This window comes from Peromyscus maniculatus, chromosome 6, assembly GCF_049852395.1.
Source record: "Peromyscus maniculatus bairdii isolate BWxNUB_F1_BW_parent chromosome 6, HU_Pman_BW_mat_3.1, whole genome shotgun sequence".
Taxonomy (NCBI): domain Eukaryota; kingdom Metazoa; phylum Chordata; class Mammalia; order Rodentia; family Cricetidae; genus Peromyscus; species Peromyscus maniculatus.
In genome coordinates, this window is record NC_134857.1 from 71,847,323 (window position 1) to 71,865,992 (window position 18,670).

At 39.0% G+C, this 18,670-nt stretch overlaps 1 long non-coding RNA gene across 3 annotated transcripts; it reads left to right on the top strand.

The window, feature by feature from the left end:
- The first annotated feature begins 6,172 nt into the window (after positions 1-6,172).
- On the top strand, positions 6,173-18,250 carry LOC121830224 (uncharacterized). Of its 3 annotated transcripts, XR_006073305.2 has the most exons (4): positions 6,173-8,677; positions 9,085-9,143; positions 10,966-11,106; positions 16,591-18,250. It is a non-coding gene; the product is annotated as an uncharacterized LOC121830224 (long non-coding RNA). The 3 variants fall into 3 exon arrangements; XR_006073304.2 differs by having other exon boundaries at positions 6,173-9,143; XR_013052194.1 differs by having other exon boundaries at positions 6,173-9,143; positions 10,969-11,106.
- The last annotated feature ends 420 nt before the right edge of the window (positions 18,251-18,670 follow it).

Below are 18,670 nucleotides of genomic sequence, written 5' to 3' on the forward strand. Positions count from 1 at the left end.
CATGGGTCACCCCAATGGAACCTGAACTCTGAGGCAGACTGAGGTAAGTGTGTCCATGTGACCTTCAGAAACCTTTCACTGTCTCACATTCTTTGATTTTAGTCTCCTTGTTCCAAAAGGTTTAGCAACATGGAGAGGCCAGAACCGGATCCCTGATTTCCACAATGGCAATTATGCATGGCTCATCTTAGGACTTCTAGGATGATGTGGCTGTGATGTCAGCTACTCCACACTTCTGCCTCTATGCAGGGCAACACCCAGGTCTTCAGCTGACCTCTTGTACACAGACAGATGGGTATCAGTAGTATGCTATCTAGTAGAAGAATAGTGTCAGCCTAAAATGTGAGCTCTGGAGACTTAGGCTGCAAGACAACATAAATGTTTTGACCAAAATTTGTTGACATTCTGAAGGTTTCAGTTTTCAGAAATGGGGGGTGAGATATGTACTCACTCATAGGAAGATGCTAGATGTGGAACAAGGATGACTGGGCTGCTACTCACAACACCAGTGAGGCTACCTGAAAAACGGGACCCCCAAAAAGACATGGAGAAATGGATGAAATCTACATGAACAGCCTGGTCATGAGTGGGAACAATGAAGAGCAACGGTCGAGGGAAAGAGAATGGGAGATCCTAGCTGGATCAAGAAAAGAGAGGGAGAACAAGGAATAGGAGACCATGGTAAATGAAGACCACATGAGAAGGGGAGGAAGCAGAGAGCTAGGGAGGCCCACGGAGATCCACAAAGATACCCCCGCAAAAGACTGCTGGCAATGGTCGAGAGACGGCAGGAACTGACCTACTCTGGTGATGGGATGGCCAGACACCCTGATAGTTGTGCCATAAACCCCATCCAAGGACTGAGGAATCTGGATGCAGACATCCACGGCTGGGCCCCTGGTGGAGCACTGGGAGTCTAATTAGTGAGAAAGAAGAGGGTTTATATGAGTGAGAATTGCTGAAGCCAAGGTTGGATAAAGCACAGGGACAAATAACCAAATGAATGGAAGCACAGGATCTATGAACCAAAGGCTGAGGGGCCCCCAACTGGATCAGGCCCCCTGAATGGGTGAGACAGTCTTTTGGCTTGATCTGTTTGGGAGGCAGCTGTGCGTTGGTGCTGGGTCCTGAGCTCGTTGCATGAGTTGGCTGTTTGAATCCTGGGACTTATGCAGGAACGCTTGGCTCGGTCTGGGAGGGGGGGACTGGACCTGCCTGGACTGAGTCTACCAGGTCGACCCCAGTCCTCAGGGGAGACCTTGATCTGGAGGAGGTGGGAATGGGGGGTGGGCTGGGGGGAGGAGGAGGGGGGCGAGAGGGGGAGAACGGGGAAATCTGTGGCTATTATGTTGAACTGAGTGGTGTTGTAAAATAAGTTAAAAAAAAAGAAATGGGGGGTGAGTTGGGGGAAATGCTGGGGGGTGGGAGGACAGGGGAATCTGTGGTTGGTACGTAAAATGAATAGAAAATCTCTTAATAAAAAAGTAAAAAAAATATATTTCTCTTTTATAAGACCATATTTTATTTATCCTGGAATATCCTGAAAACTCTAATCATAAGTAATTCAAATAAAAAATGTTCATTTCTCTGCAACACATAGACTGAATCAAGAGAATTCAATGTTGTTTTCTGAGATGTTTGTTCTTGTCTACTTGTTAACAATTATACATGATGCATCAATACTCCCAAAGTATAAAATCTATAAATCACTTAACTTTAAATAACATCTTTTAAAATAATTCTATTTGATGTTGCTGGTAGTATAATTTTAATGTATAGATGACATGAAAAAACATTCAAAACTCTCATTATTTTAAACTTTTTTTAGAAGAATTCTTAAAAATGATAAAACATATTACAAAATCATTATGCTTTCCCCACCTCTTTCTTTTTCTTTCTCTCTCTCATTTCTCTCTCTTTCTCTTCCAATGTGTGTGTGTGTGTGCATGTGTGTGTGTATGCTCTTGTATGTAATCTAGGCAACAACTTTGAGTGGTTCACTTCCTTATTCTGCTTTTATCAATAGATAGGTCATAAAAACTAAAAATAAACTGTGAAGCTTTAAATAAAACTTCACCCTAGATCAAGTTGATTCAACACACATGGACAAAACTTCACAATCACCAAATACAAAGTGTACTTTATTCTCTGTAGCCATGAGAACCCTCTTAAAAATAGATCACATTTTGACCATAAAAAATTTTAAAATATGATAGGATTAAAATAATTTTTGTCTTATCAGACCAGAAATCAATAGTAATGAAAAAATAAGAAACCATATAAAGCAATAAACTCTAAATGACTAGTGTGTGATAGAATAATTAAGGAAAAAATTTAATTCCTAAAATCAAAAACAAATATGGATACAAGAAATGCAATGTTTTTTTCCTAAGTTTTCATTTTAATTGAGAATAATTTTTTGCAGAATATATTCTGATCAAGTTCCCTCCTCTTCCATATACTCCCAGATACTCCCCACCTCCTCAGCCTTCCAATTTTATGACTTCTTTCTCTCTCTCTCTCTCTTTAGAAATGAAACAGGCAAATAAAAAACAAACCAGAATAAAACTTAATAAAAAAATAGAAAAAAGGAAAAACACTAGAAATACATATATATGTAGCGATCCCAACATTTACTCAGACTCAAAACTCGTGTAAAAACAATATTGCAAACTATAATATATAAGCAAAAGACGACAATATATAAACAAAAGACCATTAAGGTAAACAAACAAACAAACAAACAAACAAACAACTAAAACACTGTAAGACAAAAGATTTCCAAAAATACCACTGAGCTCAGTGCTGGTGATTATCTATTGCTGGGCATGCAGCCTGCCCTTAAGTGTGATTTGTATATCCGATGATACTCCATTGGAGAAAACCAATTTTTCCTTTTCCAGCAACTGATGCTTAGAGATGGCTCCTGGGAAAAAGATGGGGACTTGGTCTGTTGGGTCCACCCAACAAATAGGAGCGCTGGTGACAATGTTCTGAGCAGAAAGATCCTGATCAGGTAGAAAAATTCTTATTGGATGAACAAAAGCCTAATACCAGCATTCCTTGGGAATCTGATAAAACACGTTTCTGTTTACTAGAAACCTCATTTCATCTGCCCTCAAAGGTCAGCTACCTCAGGCAAGGGCAGCTAGTGCCTGGCTAATCCACACCTCCATACTGTCACATTTCCTTCTTTCTTCACAAGAACTCTTCTGCTGCCACTGGTGTTTGCAAACAGCAGAGACCACTACATTCTAGATTAGTCAGTCCTCAGATCTTATCAGAACATTTTTTTGTGTCATTGACAATGGTTAATTCAGTGCATCACAACTGATCAAAGTTCAGAGAATAAGTGCCAGCATATTGATCAGCCAATAATGATATATCTATGTCACACCCATCCCAAAACACATGGAATATTACAGAGGAGGTTGTGAAAAGATTGTAAGAGTCATGGGTCAAGCAAGATCAAAGAAAAACATTGTCTTCTGGATGTGACAAGACTGGTTTATTCATAAGTCACAGCATCTGTGATTGCCTGCATGCTGAGTAGATGTAGACAGTTAATCACTCCTGGTATAAGGGACTCAGTTTTATATAAGTGTGTGGCCACTCCTAGGCGGGCTGTGCTCCAGAGAAGGTCTCTACACTCAGCAGTTTATGGGCAGCACAGACATTCTTAGTTATAAAACAAAACCAAAAGGAGGGCTTGAATTTGGAAAAAGACATACAAGATATCTTGTAGGTCTTAGTAGGAGGAAAAGGGGTGAATATCAACAAACTACAGGACAACATGTAAGAAAATTAATGAATTAATAAATATTTTATTAAAACATTGAGAATGGAGCACATTAAATAAATAGTTTACCATGATGGTTGGTATGATTTCATGGATGCAAGCATGGTTGAGCAATTACTAATCATTAAATGCAATAGAGTATATGACTATACCTAGGGACAGGAACGTGATAATCATTTCCATTGGTTCCAAAATGATGTTGAGAAAAATCAAACATCATTCATGATTAAAGCACTGAAGAAACTAGGGCTAGAAAGGTTATATCAAACATGACCTTATCGGGAGAATGTACAATTATTTCCTTTATAATTGGGACTGAAACAAGGGTGTCCACTTTCTTCATTCTTAAAATCTTATCTAGAGCTCTGGGAGAAAAAGACAGAAAAGGAATGCAGGCAGAAAAAGGAAGAAGACAAATTATCTCTGTGAGAAGACAGTAGTATTCTATGTGAAATGCCCTAAAATTCTACCAGAAAAAAAAATCTTAGCTACAATGTTCAGCAATGTGGCAGGCTACAAAATCAATCTTCCAAGTTCAGTCACATTTCTGTAAGCCAACACTGGAAATCCAGACAGAGAAACGAAGAAAAGTCACATTAAAGGTAGCATAAAAAAGAGAAAACCTTGGAAAAACAGGAGCAAGGAGGTTAAAGAGTTCCACAATGAAAACTGAAGAAAAAAATTTGAAAACACAATAAAAGATGGGAACGTATGTTTTCACATATAGGTAGATTTAATATTATGAAAATAACTATATTACATAAAGAAATCTCAAAATTCAGTTCAATCTTTATCAAATACAATACAATAGTAATTTTTACAGAAATATAAAATGCAATCTTAAAACTTACATGGTACTTGAGTTTTGTAATTAATTCCTACTTCTCTTTGAACTATTGAGAAGCTAATAAAGATTTTACTTTGATGGAAAAAAAATAAAGAGCTCATGCCAGCAGAAGAAAAAAAACAACCAAACACAGAAAGTACAATGTCAAAAGCATCAAAATACTAACTTTCAAGTATATTCCAAAACAGAATTATTATATTAAATAGCAAAAACTGTTGCATGCTGCCAGAAAATAGATGTGTACACCAGTAAAATAGACTTCAGGACCCAGAGATAAACCTACACAGATGCAGCCACAAGATCTTTAATGAAAGTATCACTAAAATATTGAATAGGAGAGCACCCCTTCAGTGCTAGTGCTGAGAAAGCTGGATATCATCATACACAGGAAAAAACTCAATCCATTTCTCTCACCCAGTGTAAAATCAACTCAAATGGGTCAAAGACTCAAACCTAAGTCTGACATCTACTTGAGACAATCAAGGATAAAAGACTTCAGGGTATAAGAAGGAGTAAGTACTTCCTAAAATGCTCTTCAGTTTTGGGAAAGAGAATTGTGAAGATTTCCAAGACCTTGAAAAGTTCATTCTCAGGAAAGGTAAGAATCAGTAAAGAGACAACTTGCAGAATGAGAGATAATTGTGGAGAACTATATATTTGATGTTTAATAGGTACCTAGACTAAACAAAGAATTAAAACGTTACTATAAAAATCATGCAAATAATGAAAGGGAAATGAAATGAGCTGCCAGTATACAAAAGAGAAGTGTCCAGCAATATATGGAAAATATTTATTTTTATTAGCTATCAGGGTAATGGAAATGAAACTGACACTGAGATTCCAGCTCACAGCAGACATCGTGGCCACCATCAAAAACACCTGTGGCAAATAATGATGGTGAGGATGTTGGAGAAAAGGAACCTCAAAATTGAAACTAGAATTACCTTGGGATCTAGCTCCAACAATTCCAGGTACATGCCCAAAGTCATCAAATCAGCATCCCACAGAGACCCCTACAGACTGACATGTGTCACTGCATTGTTGAAAACAGCCACCACATAGAACCAACCTAGATGACCATCACATGTGGACAAAGAAATGTGGTGTGCATGATCAATGGAATTGTATTGAGTTCTAATGAGTAAGTTAAGTCATTTACAGTTGAAGGTATAAACCTAGCCATAACATTGTTAAAATCATCAGACACAGAAGGAAAGATATTGTCCATTTCCTATCATTTATGGATTATAGAATGAAATACCAGTGCATGCTCATAACATGTAATATGCATCATATGTTGCATACTTGAAATCTTCTATCAGTTCAATGGTGATTTCTAAAACATGTAATGAATTTTATTAAAATTATGTTCATCAGCCATTTCATATAAATGTTATAGGAGGGCAATTCTGTTTTACAATTTATTCATATAACATGTGACAAGTTCTCAGCCATATTCACAGTGAGTACACTATTTCTTGAGGCATGTACCTCTAAATATTTTTGAAAGAATAATTAAACTTTACATTTAAATTAATGAATTTTATTGTGTTTAATTCATATATAGCACTGGGATTAAAATGTGATAAGACATTTTTCTAGCATATTTATATACATATGTGTATATAAACTTAAGCAGGAGGTAGACAGGATGAATGAGAGCATCTGGGGGTCAATCCAGTGTGAAGTAACAGTGGGACAATGATGACAAAGCCTGTTTCCTACAATGACAGAGGACAGCCTTAGAGACTTGAAGGAGACCACAGTTCAATGAAGCCATTGTCTGAGTTCCATTGCAGAGACTTGATTTGAAAAACAAATCACAGAAGTATGGAGAGGCACATGCAAAGATGGCCACACATCCACTCTGAATACTGGTCTCATCAGTGTCAAGATTTCAGCAGCCACCAGCAGAGAGGAAGGAATGAGACCACTGTCATTGGTCAGCTGTATGGAAGTTCCCACATTATAACAACTCAGTTACAGCCACAAAGTAAAGTGATGGAAACTATGTAACTCCTGCAGTTGAGGGTCAAATTTTGTCTGAGAAAGAGTAACAGAAAATGAAATTGAAGACAAGAGACTGACTATTGGCTGATTGTCCTTGTTTAATGTAAGTATTGAATCTTCGACCTTCTAATGAGTGTCTAATAGTGAACATTCACCTTGACACTGGATTTGTCCCCAGGTTATATTATTGTGAGGAGTGACTGTCATTTCTAAGTTATCAAGTCTGGATACTATTGAAAGGACCACCTTAGTTGGTACAAAGTCATAGGAAACACACATGCGTCTAGGAGGAGACAAGAGCTGTGAGTGCCACTCTCTGTGTGCAGGAAAAGACGACTAAGGGAGAGGATGAGGATGGTGCTGAGAAGATGAGCAAGAGTCTGGTCAGGACTGGTTGGCAAGGCTTTTTATTTGTAACAAAGAGGTAGAGGGACATTGTCATGTGGTGAGTGGAATACAGAGCCTTTCATGGGAGATTTCAGCATCTCCGAGGGCAGGACAAGGAGGGATTCAGGAGGAGAGAGAGTAGCTGCATGGACAGTCTTCTGAGCATGCCTTCCTCCTGCAACACTTGTCTGGAGTCTTCCTCACCAGGTCAGCAACAGCCACCAGACTGTTGGCTACTGCCACAGCTGGTGCCACCACTGCTGCCACAGCATCCACTGCTGCCGCCACTGCTGCCACAGCATCCACTGCTGCCACCACTGCTGCCACAGCAGCCACTGCTGCCACCACTGCTACAGCATCCAGAGCTGTGACGATGGCGACGGAGAGATCTGCGGGGCCTGTGATGGCTTAGGCAGCAGCCACCACCCCCAGAGCTGCAGCAGCCCCCAGAACTGGAGCCACAGCCTCCCCCAGAGCTGGAGCCACAGCAACCCCCAGATCCCAGGCTACAGCAGGAAGACACAGGGGGGCACTTGGGAGGACACTTGGGAGGACACTTGGGGGGACACTTTGGTGTCTGGCACTTGGGAGGGCACTTGGGGGCGCACTTGGGAGGGGGCTGGCACTGCTGCTGGCTCTGCTGGCAGGACATCTCGGCCTGTGGGTGTTCAGAAGCTGCAAGAGAATCAATCCCACACATGTCACACAACAGACACTGTAGCCACCTGACACATTCTGCCCACCGCAAAATTTCAACGATAAAGCAACATCATTTACACTGTCATACCATGTTCATCATGAATTTAGAAACTTAGATATCCATGCCAGTGAGATACTAATTGTCACCTGGTATCCAGCCACACTGAATAAATATCTAGTGACCTTGGAAAACATCTCTTGGTCTTAGTCCTTCTACATGAGCCAGCACATGGATTATTTCAGAGAAAAGTGGTTGTAACGGAAAAGATTAACCATTACTTGAAGCTGTTTTTAGTTTAAGGTCAGTATTCTAAAGCACCTTGTATGTCACTGAGGGAGCAAGCTGAGCCTCTGACAGAAAAATATGTAAACCCTCTCAAGGCTGCCTTGGAACAGTAGGGCCTATTGTGAGGTCAGAGTTCAGAGGTATCCAAATCATCAACTGCTCAGCTAAGGATGACAAGGTCAGTATCAGCCTTGTGGTGTCCTATTGGTCTAAGTAGTGTGTGAACAAATCCCAGAACCAGGAATCTCTTTCTTTCTACACTCAAAGAAGAGACTGCTGTTCATTCCTGACTGGAAGTCTTTTTAGGAAATGAGGGGAAGCGACTCCTCCCTGAAACCTGTCCAGATGCATATACTTCTCATTGCTCACTCTCTTTTCTTGAGGGTTCCTAAACACTGAAGTTACTATGTACTCTCCAGAGCCAGAATGTCCCAAGCGTTCCAGTGTCTCTCAGAACTGTGGCTTCTGTATGTCCATGTTGTCATTGTCTCACTCCTCACTCTTCTCACATTTAATGATCTACCAATATGTTCTCTAGTCCGCCCTCCAGATCTAGACTAGCAATCCCTCTGGAAAAGTCTCTGCTCTTGTCTCCCATGCACACTTACCAAGGTTAATGTCAGCTCCGGATCTGTGGGTATCTCTGGAGGTGAGTGGATGGAGTTGCTCTGTATTCAACCCTTTTATTCTGATCCTGGGCTCTGCCTCAGCCTGTCAGTGTCTGGACAGGGGAGGCCCTGCCTCCTGACACCACATGGTCATGTGACAGATGATGACCAGATGTTCCTCACCAGTTTTCCTCCATGACACCAAGCATGCTGCATGTATCTTAGACAATGGCTTAGGCATGAAGGGAGGAAGTGGATTCCTGGATCCTTAACCCTGGCATACCTCCAGAGTACCTGAATGGGAACCAATCATTTCTCCATCTTTTTAAATTTCTATTCCTTCTTAATGTGATACATGCAGCATGTGGTCCATATTGAGCTAGTTTAACCTTGAGTTTCTTTCATGTTTGCTTCAATCTCTGCATTTTCCCAACTCCGCCTATGTAAGTCCAGTTTAAACATCTACACCAGTAAAATCCTGCATGAGAGATCCAGGACAAAAACAAGGTATGTTGAGGTGTGTTTCTGAATGTCTGTTTAGGCTGTGTCATTACCCAGTTTTACTAAGACAATATAATATTAAGGATAATGTAAGACAGTTATGAAAATAAAACATCAACTGATCACATAGACTATTCACATAAGACACCTGTGCAAACTGCTAAATACAGAGTGAGGATGCTTTTCTTTAATCACAGTATTTGAGAAAAGGCTCTTCAGTGAACAATGCTTGCTGTTCTTATAGAGGATTTCAGTTTAGTTCTAGCACCTAAGTGGGGCAGCTCACAACCACCTTCAGAGAACCTAACACCTTCTTCTTAAATCCAAAGTTATATGTAGTAATGTACACAAATACACACAGAGACATGCACGGATACACACAGATATCCAACCACACACACAATTTCAGATAAAACTATAATCTTTAAAAATGGCAACTGAAAGATGTTAAAGTGGTTCAGTAAACTAAATGTATGAAAATGTCCCAAGGAAGCCCAATATTTGTCAAAATTTATATACATTAATAATTACACACAATCAGTTGTGTCCCAAGAGAGTGGACATCCTTATTTTATCTGTTTCTTTACATTTGTCTCAGTATATATTTTTATATCATATATTTCATGAATTTTCATGTAATTCTTATTCAGGAATATGCCACCTTTTCTTTACTGTTTCAATATTGCTGGATATTCTGTACAAGCCAACACATCTCTTTCATGAAAATGGCATGCTATTAGTAGTGAGGTCAGATGGCACATTAGTAAAGAGAAAATCAGAAAAAAGTTTCATGTGAGGTCAAGGGAATGATATATTTCACCTAAAAAAAATCAAAGGAACAGAGTCAGTCTACTCCTACATATGCCACAAAGGGATAATGGGCTATATCTCTGACTGATGAAGGCAGGTTATTAAAAATAGAATTACTCCTTATTAATTCACAAAAATGTGTTTCTGTGGTCATTAGACCTCTGTTCTCTCTGTATGCCTGGTTTTCATTTATATTCTACATGTTCATAGAATATATATGAACATATTATTTAGAATTTTTTCTCTTTTTCAGATTTAGTAGAAATAGTTATGATTTATTATAGATGGATATGGTTGTAAAGAGTCATGATGTAAGATTGTCCTAAATCTACAAAGATCAATGAGATGAGGCAAAGAAATATACAAAATAAATTGGCAAAAACTCTTCCCCTAAATGCTGGTGGGCTCTGGAATTTCCAAGCCCTGGGAATAACATGAGGCTGGGACACAAGAACATGATAAGCACTAAGAAAATAAGATAGAGAAACAGATGTATTTATAATTGTATAGAGTGTCTTCATATAGAGGGATGCACATGCCCCTGTCTTCGGTCACATATTTTCATCTATCTATCATTTGTCTCCATGTCTTTTAAAAAATACATTTAACATTTACACATATCCAAAGTTATAATTCAATATGGCCCATAAATCCCATTGGTCTTTCATTTACTATGTTGCAGCATCAGATCCATACACTCTCAATAATACCTACCACAAAGTCATTAGCAAAGACTTGTTCAGGATTGTATACCACTTAGCAGAAGTAAAAATTCATATGACACACAGCCTTTTAGCTTCTTTACCTGAAGCATTTCCCACCTGCTCTCAAGTTTGTTCTTAGATGAATGGTGCTATCTTCTTTTCTTTGGTTATGATTTTCTCTAAATTATATGTTACAAACTTTAGCTGCTATGATAATGCAGCTGAGGTCCACATTATTTTTTTAATCCATGATGTTTAATGTAGTCATGAGGAATTCCTTAACAACCTTTCTTAGGATTTGTGTTTCTCCTCAGTAGTTGAGCACAATCATCCTGTAGCTATTTGGTGATGCCTAAGCCTTCCACTGGAATGTTCATTGATGTGCAAGCTTAGAAATAGATTCTCCTAAAGACATGGGTCACCCCAATGGAACCTGAACTCTGAGGCATACTGAGGTAAGTGTGTCCATGTGACCTCAAGAAATCTTTCACTGTCTCACCTGCTTTGATTTTAGTCTCCTCCTCAGTTGTTCCAAAAGGTTTAGCAACATGGAGAGGTCAGAACCGGATCCCTGATTTCCACAAAGGTAGTTATGAATGGCTCATCTTAGGACTTCTAGGATGATGTGGCTGTGATGTCAGCTACTCCGCACTTCTGCCTCTATGCAGGGCAACACCTCAGCTGAGCACCTGTGCATATCTGTGTATGAGCACCTGTACATAGCTGTGTATGAGTGCCGCGCTTGCTGGGGGAAGACTAGAGTCAGCCTTGACTGTGAGCTCTGGACACTTAGGCTACAATACAATATGAATATATTGACCAAAAGCTGTTGACATTCTGAGGGTTTCAGTTGTCAGATATTTCTCTTTTATAAGGCCATATTTTCCTTATCCTGGAATATAAGAGAACACTAAAAATTCTAATCAGAAATAATTCAAATAAAAAAGTTTTTTCTCTGCACCTCAGAGGCCAAATCAAGAAAATTCAATGTTGCTTTTGAGATGTTCATTCTTGTCTACTTGTTTAACAATTGCACATGACACATATATACTCTCAAAGTATAAAGTCTATAAATCACTTAATTTTAATTAACATCTTATTACATAATATTTTTGAGTGTTAGTGGTATAATTTTAATATATGGATAACATATAGTAAAACAATTCAAAACTCTCATTATTTTAAGCTATTTTTCCCTTGTTCTCTCCCCTCCCGCCCACCCCCCTCCCCGCCTTTCCCCCATCCCAGCTCCCATTCCCATCTCCTCCACAGCAAAGACTTCCCTGAGGATTGAGTTTAACCTGGTAGATTCAGTCCAAGCAGGTCCAGTCCCCTCCTCCCAGGATGAGCCAAGTGTCCCTGTAAAAGCCCCAAGTTGATGAGCTTGATCTGTTTGGGAGGCATCCAGGCAGTGGGACCGTGTCCTGTACTCAGTGCATGACTTGGCTATTTTAAACTCTTTTAGGAAGAAATCTTCAAAAAAAAAATACTAAAACATGTTACACAATTAATAAAATTTTCCCATCTCTATCTCTATCCCCATATGTGTTAATGTGCATGTGTGTGCGTATGTGTGTGTGTGTGTGTGTGCGTGTGTGTGATTTTATGTGTAATCCAGATGTCAACTTTGAGAGGTTCACTTCTATATTATATATATGTATATATATATATATGCACTTTTATCAGTAGAGAGCCCATAAAAACTAAAAATAAACAATGAACTTTCAAAGAAAAACTTCACCATAGGTCAAGTGGATTCGAAACACATGGAAAAAACTTCACAATTTCCAGAAGCAAAGTGTTTTTCATCTTCAGTAACTATGAGAACTCTCTTTAAAACATCACATTTTGACCATAAAAAAGTCTTAACAAACATGAAAGCATTAAAATAATTTTCCCTTATCAGACTAGACATCATTAGTAATGACAAATAGGGAAACATATGAAAGCATTTCAGACTAAACAATAAAATCTCCAATGACTAGTGTATGATAGAATATTTCAAGAAGGAAATTGTTTAAATTACTAAAATCAAATATGGATACCACAAAGCCAGTGTATTTCTTAGCTTTCATTTTAATTGAGAATAATTTTTTTTTTTACAGAATATATTCTGATCAGGTTTATTCCTGCTTCATATACTCACAGAGACTCCTCATCTCCTAACTCTTCCAGTCTATGACTTTTTCCCTCTCTCTTTAGAAATGAAGCAGACAAACAAAGAACAAACAAATGAGAATAAACTAAGTAAACATATTGAAAAAAGTAAAAACACTAGAATTGCATGTACATGTAGAGACACCAACATTTGCGCAAATGCAGAACTCAAATAAACTGAATATCAGAAACCATAATGTATAAGCAAAAGACCGCTGAGGTTTTAAAAAAAGCCTGACTACAGCATTGGGAGATTAAAATTTTCCAAAAATACCATTGACTTCCTTGATAGTTATCGACTGCTGGGCATGCAGTCTGCCCTTCAGTGTGGTTTGTATATACAGTGATACTCCATGGCAGAAAACCAATTTTTCCTTTGCTGGCAGTTGATGCTTAGAGATGGATCCTGGGAGAACGATGGTGGCTTGTCCTGTTAGATCCAAAGGGAGTGCTGGTGACAATGTGCTGAACCGGAGGACAATGACCAGATAGAATAATTTTTATTGGGTGAAGAAAAGCCTATATCCAGCTTTCCATGGGCATCTATAAAGCACATTTCTGTTTACCAGACAACTCATTTAATCAGCTCTCAAAGGTCAGCTACCTCAAGGGAAGGGCATCTAGTTCCTGGCCAATCCACACAACACACTCATATTTCCTTCTTGCTTCACAAAGATCTATATTCTGCTGTCCCTGGGGTTTGCAGATTGCAGAGACTACTACACTCTAGAGCAGTCAGTCCTCACACTTTATCATAACAATAATTATTTTGTGCCATCAACAATGTTTAATGCAATGCATCACAACTGATCAAAGTTCAGAGGACAAGTATTGATCAGCCAACAATGAAACATCTATGTCACACCCCTCCCAAGACACATGGATCATTGCAGAGGAGGTTGTGAAAAGACAATAAGTGTCAGAGGTGAGGTGAGACCAAGGCAAAACAGGATTTGTTCATTCATAAAAATCACAGCAGCTGTGGTTGCCTACAAACTGAATACATATGAATAATTGATGGCTTCTGATAGATTCAGTTTTCTATAAGTATGTGGGCACTCCTAGGCTGGCCTTGCTCCAGAGGAGGTCTCCACACTCTGATATTTTTGTGCAGTACAGATGGGACTTTCTTAGTTATAAAAACAAAACCAAGAAGAGGACTTGAATTGGGTAGAAGACAAGGAAGTGTATCTTACAGGTCTTACTAGGAGGAAAAGGTGTGAATATCTTCAAACTACAGGACATTGTGTTAAAAAATTAATGAATTAATAAATATTTTATTAACACATTGAAAATGGAGCACACTAAATAAAGTTTATAATGGTGGTTGGTATGATTTCATAGATACTAGGATGCTTGAGTAATTACTAATCAGTAAATGCATTAAAATATATTAATAGACTTAGGGACAAGAATGTGATAACCATCTCCATTGGTGTCAGAAGGGCATACAGAAAAATCAAACATCATTCATGATTAAAGCCCTGAAGTAACTTAAAATAGAAAAGATATGTCAAATATAACCTAAATGGAGTGAATATAAAACTACTTCCATTATAATTTGTAGCAAGACAAGGGTGTCCAATTTGTGCATTCTTAAAATCTTAGCTAGAGCTCTGTGAGAGAAAGACAGAATAGGAATGCAAACAGAAAATGAAGAAGACAAATTATCTGTGTTTTCAGATAGTAGTATCCTAAATATTAACCACCCTAAAATTCTACCAGAAAAAAATATCTTACATACAATGTTCAGCATAGTGGAGGGCTACAAAATCAGTATTTCAAGGTAGGTGGCATTTTTGTAAGCCAACAATGAAGTACTAAAAAAAAAAATAAACAAATAACAGGAAAACGTCCAATTCACGGCAGCATTTAAAAAAAAAAGCTTAGGAATAAACAGGAACAAGGAGTTAAATGTTCCAAAATGAAAACTGTGTAAAATTGAAGAAAGAAAATTGAAAAAACAAAAGATGAGAAGATCTCCCATTCTCATAAATAGTTAGATTTAATATTTTAAAAATAACTGTATTACAGAAAGCAATCTCCAAATTCAACTCAACAATTATCAAATACAATAAAATATAAATTTTTACTGAAATTGAAATTGTACATGATATTTAGAAGAACACAACCTACAAGATAATAATAAAATACAGAAAAGACAATGTCAAAAGCATCAAAGTATCTACTAAAATTATATTTCAGAACAAAATTATTATATTAAATTGCAAAGACTGCTGCATACAGCCGGGAAATTGATGTGTACACCAGTGAATTAGACTTCAGGACCCAGAGATGAACCTACACAGATACAGCCATGTGGTCTTTGATGAAAGTGTCACTAACACACACTGGTTAAGATTGTGTCCCTTCAGTAAATGGTGCTGAGAGCGCTGGATATCCTCACACACAAGAAACAACTAGATCCACTCATCTGACCCTGCCCAACATCAGCTCAAATGAGTTCAAGTCCCAAATCTAAGTCTCACAACTACTCCAGACCATCAAGGAGAAAAGACTTCAGGGTATAGGAGGCTGTGAGGACTTTCTAAAATGATCTTCATTTTTTGGAAAGAGAATTGTGGAGATATACATGACCTTGAAAAGTGCATACTCTGTGCATCCCAATGGGAGGCCTTGCCTTCTTGTGGGGGGAGTGAGCAGTGGGTTCCGGGGGTAGGCTGGAGAGGTGGGAGAAGGTAAGAGGGGGGGTCTTTGATTGGTGTGTAAAATGAATGAAAAAAATTTTAATAAAAAAGTACATACTCAAAAAGGTAAGAGTCAGTAAATAGATTACAGGAAGAGAGAAAAATATGGAACACTATATATTTATTGGGGAATTAATATCTAGAAGACAAAAATAATTAAAATATTACCAGAAAAATCATACAAATAAAAAGAAAAGAAATGAAATGAACAGCCAGTATTCTAGAGAAATGTCCAGCAATATACAGAAAGTATTTATTTTTATTAGCTATCAGAGTGATGAAAATGAAACTGATACTGAGATTCCAGCTCACAGCAGACATCATGGCCACCATCAAAAACACCTGTGGTAAATAATGCTGGTGAGCATGTTAGAGAAAAGGAAGCTCAAAATAAAACTAGAATTACCTTGGGATCTGGTTCCAACAATTCCAGGTACATGCCCAAAGAAATCAAGTCAGCATCCCACAGAGACCCCTACAGATGGACATGTGTCACTGCATTGTTGATAACAGCCACCATATAGAACCAACCTAGATGATCATCACATTGTGGACAAAGAGATGTGGTGTGCATGATCAATGGAATCATATTCATTTGTAAAAATGAAGAATAGATGGACTCAGCAGTCAGGTCAAGTTAAAAATTTACACACAGAAAGACAAATATTGCACATTTTCTATCACATATAAAGTTTAGAGTAAAATAGTTGAGCATACACATAAAAGTATAGTATGCATTATACTTTTCTAACTTGAAATTTTCAATCAGTTCAGTGGTGCTTTCTACCACATAAAATTTAATTTATTGAAAATAAGTTCATTACATTTTCATTTATATATATTAGTGAGGTTCTGCTGTTTATATATTGTTCATGAGAATAGGTCTCAAAAATATTCAGTGTGCACATTGCACTTTGAGGCATACAACTCTAAATATTTTGCCAAATAATGAAATTTTACATGTAAATTTATGAATTTTATTGTGTTTAATTTATATATATATCACTGGAACTTAAATGGTATAAGATATTTTTCTAACAATTTACTTATATATGTGTATAAAAACTATTGCAGGAGGTGGACAGGGTGAATGGGAGCATCTGCGGGTCACTCCAGTGTGAAGTAACAGTGGGACAATGATGACAAACCTGTTTCCTACAATGACAGAGGACAGTCTTAGAGACCTCAAGGAGACCACAGTTCGATGTAGCCATTGTCTTAGTGCCACTGCAGAGACTTGATTTGAAAAACAAATCACAGAAGTATGGAATGGCACATGCCAAGATGGCCACATATCCACTCTAGAATACTGATCTCATCAGTGTCAAGATTTCAGCAGCCACCAGCAAAGGGGAAAGAATGAGACCACTGTCATTGGTCAGCTGTATGGAAGTTCCCACATTATAACAACTCAGTTACAGCCACAAAATAAAGTGATGGAAACGATGTAACTCCTGCAGTTGAGGGTCAAATTTTGTCTGAGAAAGAGTAACAAAAAAATGAAAGAGAAGAGAAGAGACTGACAGATGAGCTGATTGTCCTTGTTTAATCTGAGTATTGAATCTTCGACCTTCTAATGAGTGTCTAATAGTGAACATTCACCTTGACACTGGATTTGTCCCCAGGTTTTATTATTGTGAGGAGTGACTGTCATTTCTAAGTTATCAAGTCTGGATACTATTGAAAGGACCACCTTAGTTCTTACAGATGCAGGGGAACAGTTGGTACAAAGTCATAGGAAACACAGATGCGTCTAGGAGGGGACAAGAGCTGTGAGTGCCACTCTCTGTGTGCAGGAAAAGATGACTAAGGGAGAGGATGAGGATGGTGCTGAGAAGATGAGCAAGAGTCTGGTCAGGACTGGTTGGCAAGGCTTTTTATTTGTAACAAAGAGGTAGAGGAACATTGTCATCTGGTGAGTGGAATGCAGAGCCTTTCATAGGGGACTTGATCATCTTCAAGGGCAGGGTAAGGAGGGATTCAGGAAGAGAGAGAGAGCAGCTGCATGGGCAGTCTTCTGAACATGGCTTCCTCCTGCAACACTTGTCTGAAGTCTTCCTCACCAGGTCAGCAACAGCCACCAGACTGTTGGCTACTGCCACAGCTGCTGCCACCACTGCTGCCACAGCATCCACTGCTGCTGCCACTGCTGCCACAGCATCCACTGCTGCCACCACTGCTGCCACAGAATCCACTGCTGCCACCACTGCTACAGCATCCAGAGCTCTGGTGTCTGTGTCGGAGAGATCTGCGGGGCCTGTGGTGGCTCAGGCAGCAGCCACCACCCCCAGAGCTGCAGCAGCCCCCAGAACTGGAGCCACAGCCTCCCCCAGAGCTGGACCCACAGCAGCCCCCGGATCCCAGGCTACAGCAGGAAGACACAGGGGGGCACTTGGGAGGACACTTGGGAGGACACTTTGGTGTCTGGCACTTGGGAGGGCACTTGGGGGCACACTTGGGAGGGGGCTGGCACTGCTGCTGGCTCTGCTGGCAGGACATCTCGGCCTGTGGGTGTTCAGAAGCTGCAAGAGAATCCCACACATGTCACACAACAGACACTGTGACCACCTTACCCATTCAGCCCACCCCGAAATTTCACCGATAATCAAGGAAACATCATTCATACTACCATACCATGTTCATCATGAATTTAGAAACTTAGATATCCATGCCAGTGAGATACTAATTGTCACCTGGTATCCAGCCACACTGAATAAATATCTAGTGACCTTGTAAAACATCTGTTGGTCTTATTTCTTCTACATGTGCCAGTACATGGATTATTTCAGGAAAAAAAAACTAGTTGTAATGGGAAAGAGTTACCATTACTTCAAGGTGTTTTTAGTTTAAGGTCAGTATTCCAAAGCACTTTCCATGTCACTGAGGCAGTAAGCTGAGCCCCTGACAGAAAAAATATGTAAACCCTCACAAGGTTGCCTTGGAATTGTATGGCCTATTGTGAGGTCAGAGTTCAGAGGTATCCAAATCATCAACTGCTAAGCTAAGGGTGACAAGGTCAGTATCAGCCTTGTGGTGTCCTATTGATCTGAGAAGTGTGTGAACAGATCCCAGAACCAGGGATCTCTTTCTTTACCAACTCAAAGTGAAAAACTGTTGCCCATTCCTGACTGGAAGTCTTCTTTGGAAATGAGGG